Raw genomic sequence first — 6,000 nt, 5'->3', positions numbered from 1 at the left:
TTCAAACCTGAAGCTTTCCAACTTCAAAGCATGTTCTTTTCCACCTTCCCTGGTGAAAAGAATCCCATCCCCTGGAAGAACCTGGAATCCTCCCTTGTACCATGCCCTGTGCTCCGTCCTGGGCCAGGCGGGCAGCTGTCTGTGGTTAACCCCTCTGCTGGCACCCCTGAGAGGCCCCCACCTTTGTTCACACTTCTCCTCCCTTCCCCACCCTGGCAACTTCCTGGTTCTCCCAGGCGGCTGACGGATTGCCTGGCCTGGCCTGGCCCAGCCCTGCCCAGCCTGCTGGGTCTGACTCAGGCTAGTCCTTCCTCGTGAGCTGCTGGGGCCACCTCCTGTCCTCCTGCCTGCCCGCCTGGCAGGTCTGGCAGGTGAGTGACTCACAAGCCTGGGCCTTCTGCACGCCTGGCGCAGGGAGCTAGTGTACCTGACCCCTGGGCTCCTGCCTGCCCTGCCAGCTGCTGTGACCGACGGGACCTTTTCCTGGCAGCAGGGCCCGACCCTACCACCTGCGTGCGCCTTTCCCAAAGGGCCAGATTTGGACTGCACAGAATCCAGGTCAGATTTGGGGGGTTTTAAAATCTCTGTCCCTCCCAGAGGTGGAGGAGGATCCTTTAGAGGTCACAGGGTGTGTGTGGGGCTTCTGCTCCTGTTGACACCCTCGGGCTCCGGGACCAGGGACACCTTGCTCCCTCCCTGTTGGTGGTAGGGCCCAGGGACACCTTGTGCCAGGCTCCGCAAGAGGAGCTCTGCTGGGAGCCTCGGTGGACCCGGCCCTGACCCTGGCAGCCACCTGTGGGGCAGGTCAGAGCGATGTGGGGTTGAGGAGCGCAGAGGGAGCCTGGCAGGGGTGTGGGTGCCGCGGAGGCTTTCCCTGCCTCCCTGCTCAGGGTCACAGAGTTGACCCTTGCAGCCTGCTGTGGCCTTACAGGACTCCTAGTGCAATGGCATCATTTCAAAGCTGGGGAAGCTGAGGCTCTGGGTGCAGGGAGTAGTTCTAGGTCACACGGTGAATCGGTGGCAGAGCAGGGGCCTGGGAGCTGGACCCGGCTGCCTCCTCCCTGCCCTGGGTCCATCCTCTTCCCCCAGTGCTTGCTCCCATGTTGCTGCCCCTGGGGCACCCGGTAGCCCTCTCCTGCCTCCTGCACAGGCGGGATGTTTACAGGCTTACAGGTGGCAGCATTTTAAAGGTCACCCCCGCGGTCCTGGCCCTGAGTCCCCGACAGGTGGCTGTTTAGCCACAGCTTGGGTATCCAAGCTTGCTGCTCTCGGAGGCAGCCTCTTCCCTCTGCATGGCCAGTGTCCGGCCGCGATGACATGATGCTCACTTTGTGCCCTGCGCTCTGCTAACCGACGCACGTCACTTGTGTTAACTCGTTGGGTCCTCCCAACACCCCTGCGGGGTGAGTATTAGGATTATTATTATCAGTCTTGTTCACAGCTGAGGACGCAGGCACAGAGAGGTTAAGGAACTTACGATTTCACAGCTTGGAAGAGGGGAGCTGAGATTTGCAGCCAGACAAGGCTGGCTCTGGAGCCGGCCTGAGCCCTTGGCCGCCTCGCTCTCTGCTGCCAGGGGTCCATGAGGGCACTGGGGGGCACGGCCGGGCCAGGCTTGGGAGGGGGCTGTGTGTCCCTCTGGTGGCCTCCCCAGCTCCTGGGGCTGCAAATGTCACTGCCCCAGCTTGTCTCCCCTCCCCTGCTTCAGCTCTGTGGGAGTCACTGCCCCGCGCGGTGTCCAGCACAAATGACTCTAGGGGCCCAGGGTGGGCTGTGCTGAGCCAAGAGCAGGGGTTGAAAGCAGCCGGTCCAGGACTTCAGCGCCAGACACTGCTGTCACGGGGTTGCCTGGAGCCGCCGGGGCGACGGGAGGCTGGGGGCGCGGGGGGGCCCCGGGTCGGCCTCCTTCTCTCCGCATCACCCCCGGGCCGGCCTCCGCTGGGCTCCCCCGGCTTTGTCTGTCTCCGGAGTGTCCTTCGGTGACTAACCAGGGCCGCGCCTCATCCTAAAGCGCTGGACGGTTTACAAATCGAGTCTGCATCTGTTGTCCCCACGGGTCTCACGCCGGCCCAGGGTGCCGGGCGGGGCAGGAATGACGACCGAGACTGAGGGCAGAGGCTCAGAGAGCTGCGGCGACCTGCCCGAGGCCACACAGCTGCGAGAGGGCAGAGCGGCCTGCTGTCCCCTGGGGGACGCTGGTGAGGCCTGGGCAGGCGGGAACTTCCCAGGCGACGCTGCCCCCAGCTCTTGGCCCAGGGACCAGGGGCTCCTGAGGCCCGGGCTACTCCTCCTCTGCCCCTTTGAGGGCTGAGTTCCTCCGGGAGCGATGGCAGCCGTCCCTCCCCCGGGTCTGCTCCCTTCGTGGGACTTTGAGGTCTTCAGCGGGGGTGACTGGTCTGGCCCCATGCACATCCCTACCACCCGGAGGCAAGAAGAGTCCCTGACGCCTCCGTCCGGCTCGTCCCCTTTAGGACAGTCACGTGGGTGGGAGGTTCCCAGGCTGATGCCATTCCGTCCTCTTCTCCTCCTCCTAGTAATAAATAATAATAATAATAATAATAATAACAGCAACGTTGCCTATCAGTAGTGCCACCGTGACTACGCTTCCATTTATCGGGCCCAGCTCTGTGCCAGGTGTCCTGCACCCCGTAACTCACTGCATCCTCCTGACCAGCCCGCATTTCACCAATGAGAAAGCTGAGGCTCAGAGAGGTGGAGTCACTGGCCCGGGGTCACACAGCTGGCCAATGGCATCTAAGACACCACTCAGAAAGTCGAAACAACCTGTCACCCAGAGTCACCACCCAAAGTCGTGTGCTAAGTTCCTGGTGCAGCCACCACCTGGGCCTGGCGTGGTTGCCTCTGGATTGTAAACTTCCCATCTGTGCCTCTGGCTGTGTGGGGACTTGAGACCCGTGGGGTCTGGTTGCTCTGCTTCTCCGTGCTATGGGACTTTGCGCCCGCCACTCACCCTCTTGGGGGTCACCCCATCTGGCTGCAGGGGCTAATTTCTTTCCTGTGATCTATCCGAGGGCTGTGAATGATAGTCGTGGCCGGGAATGCCTGTAAAACGTCGCCACAGTACGCATGCAGAGAATTAGCAGGAGGAGGGTAATTACCGAAGCAGCGTCTCCAAGTCCCCTCTGTGCCTGGGACAGCCTTGACCTTTAATCCCCGCAATTACCTTGGGATGAAGGAACTGGAGCTGAGCTCTGCAGCGGGAAGCGGAGACTTGAGACTCAGGGAAGCAAAGTCGCTCGCTCAAGGTCACAGGACTAGCAGGTGGGGAGGCAGGGATCTGAACTCGGTCTGTGTGTGCCCCAAAGTGAGCACCCCGACCCCTGATGAGAGACAGCCTCCTGGGCATGGCCCGAGGGGGGATCTTAGGGTTTCAGAGCTAATTCAAGGTGGGGATGCTCGTGGGGGCAGGTCCCCAGGAGCTCAGCAGGTGGGCCCAGGCAGGTGGGGCGGTGCTGCCCTGAAGTGAGTTCCTCCCTGCCCTGGTCAAGCCTCCTCCCACTTTGCCCTTCAGCGGAATGAGGGAGGACCTCCTCCCCCATCATTCCTTGTCTCAAAGACAGAGGCGGCTCTTGTACCAGGAGGACCGGAAAATAGGGAGGTCTCCTGGCCGTGCTGGGACCTGCTCGGCAGGTAACCCTGACTCTCGTCCTGGACCAGCCAACCCCAGCTCAGCCACCAGACAGAGCCTTCTGATGCCCCCGGCAGAGGGAGGGAGGCAACCGGCACCCCTGCCCCGCTCGCCCCTCCCCTCTCCCGTCTTATCCTATCCCCTGGATCTTCAGAGTATTGTCATAATTAAATCTGACAACCATTCATTCTATCTGATATAAGGGCTTCCAAAGTCATGGTTTGAGGCAGGCAGAGGGTGGGAAGGGGACCTTGGGCTACAGCCAGGAGGCTGCCCCTGCCCTTGTTCCATTCTTCAAGCCCTGTATGACCTCGAGCAAATCCTTTGTCCTCCTGGGCCTCAGTTACCCCTCTGTGGGTGGAGCGGATTGGCTTGGATCATTCCTAAGGGCCCTTTCAGCTCTGAAAGTCTCCGAATTGCTCAGGCGGAAGGCCCCAAGGTGCCCTCTGGGCTCTTTGCCAGCCATCCCTCCTCCCCAGTGGCCACAAGGCCCGAGAGCACAGGAATGCGGGAAGCTCGAGTTCACTTCTGATGCGTGGCGGACTGGCAAGGACTGGACTGACCACCATAAAAACCTGTTCCTATTGGGTCTGGCCAATCCCGGAATAAATCCGGGATGCCTGTGTTTGCCCAGCTGCAGAGAGAGCCCTCCCATGGCCCTTTCCACCTTGTTGGGGGTGGGGTGGGGGACTATGGACTTTGGAGTCAGATTGAGTTCAAATCCCGGATCTGTCCCCTCTGATGTGTGAGCTTGGGTGATTCACTTGGTCTTGGTTTGTACATCTGAAACGGCAGGTAATAATACCGAGCTCACTGTGGTGTTGTGCAGGCCGTGTAGGCTGCCGTGTGTCATCCCCGGCTGAGCACTTGGCCTGGAAGGGCATGTCGCTGACCCCAGTGCCATCCCAGTCCCTGATGTCCCACAAACAAATAAAGCTCCAGAATGGCAGGATGCCTCACCGAGCTGCCCAGAACCGTAATGCCATGTTCCACGCAGATGAGCAGATGTGTCCGGGCGTGCTTTATGATGGTGATGCAGTGCTTTATGGTCTTTTCTCTTTCTCAAAATTTCTCTGGAAGCTACAAAACTGGGCCACATGCCTCGGTAGCTGCTCTCCTGAGACTTCTGGGTTCTTCATCTGTAAGCCTTGCTTTCCAAACCACAGGAAACTGGAAACCCTAGGCTCCGGCCGGGGCATAGGGGGCAGGAGAGCAGCCTGGTTCCCATGGATCTCTCCCTAGAGTCCAGCTGAAGGGCTCTAGCCACTGAGCAGAACTCGTAAGAGATGGGGGCTGGCGGGTCAGCCTGAGATCTCTTAAATTAACTGCAGAACAAGAGCCCTAAAGCTCAGAGCTCCTGGTGGGTGCTCCAGGATTCTGAGGTAGCACCCAGGGACTAGTTTGGGGTTGACTGACCAGACCCCAGGTCTGGCACAGCTCTGTTCCTAGGCCCAGTCCTGGAGCCACAGGCCGGGGAGTTTGCTACACTGGGCACATTTTGCGGTTGCCCCTGATTCAGAGACATGTGGTTTGGGGATGGAGCAGATGAAATTCCCTGCGAAGTGGTGATTTCTGGGAAGGGAGAACATGCTTGATCAGACTACACACTCCTGATTTTATTAAGCTGTCTCAAAGCTCGTCAACTGGCACTTCTTTTTCCTTTTCCCTAAAAATCAGCATACTGTTCTCTGCTTTCCCTGGAGTCCTGGCCAGGGGATTTTCCAGTTAGCAGAGAAACTGTATCCAGCTTCCTCCTGCTTCACAGAGTGGGGGTGGTATTGTCCTCTAGCCCTTTTTTATCTTGTTTTTGTTTGTTTGTTTTAAGATTTCATTTATTTACTCATGAGAGACACAGAGAGAAAGAGAGGCAGAGACACAGGCAGAGGGAGAAGCAGGCTCCATGCAGGGAGCCCAATGTGGGACTCGATCCCAGGTCCCCAGGGTCACGCCCTGGGCCGAAGGCAGTGCTAAACCCACTGAGCCACCTGGGCTGCCCTTATCTTGTTTTTAAATTATATTTGTCCATCCCTCCATCATTCATCCGTCTATCCACCTCTCCATCATCCATCCATCCATGTGTCCATCCATCAATCACCTATCCATCCATCTGTCCATCTATCATCCAATGGTCCATCAAACCATTTGTCCATTTATCTATTATCTATCCATCCGTCTATCCAGCCAGTCATCTATCAAGCAATGGTTCACCCATCTATCCATTATCCAATGAGCCACCCATTATTCATGCATTTATGTGTCCGTCCACCCATCTCTTCACGTGTCCATCCATCCAACCATCATCCATCATTCAATAATCTATCCATCCATTTATCTGCCCATCCACTCTTCCA

General features: G+C 58.3%; 1 protein-coding gene across 2 annotated transcripts in view; it reads left to right on the top strand.

Annotated features, from left to right (window-relative positions):
- The first annotated feature begins 398 nt into the window (after window positions 1-398).
- Window positions 399-6,000, top strand: part of ARHGEF10L (Rho guanine nucleotide exchange factor 10 like) — a 159,019-nt gene continuing 153,417 nt past the window's right edge. For both annotated transcript variants that reach the window (XM_072828126.1, XM_072828120.1), the window contains exon 1: window positions 399-558. The gene's annotated coding sequence lies outside the window, so the exon portion shown is untranslated. The remainder of the gene's footprint in view (window positions 559-6,000) is intronic.

Source organism: Canis lupus, chromosome 5 (assembly GCF_048164855.1).
Source record: "Canis lupus baileyi chromosome 5, mCanLup2.hap1, whole genome shotgun sequence".
Classification (NCBI taxonomy): Eukaryota; Metazoa; Chordata; class Mammalia; order Carnivora; family Canidae; genus Canis; species Canis lupus.
Note: the sequence above shows the minus strand (reverse complement) of the source record. Positions and strands in the feature narration are given on the sequence as shown.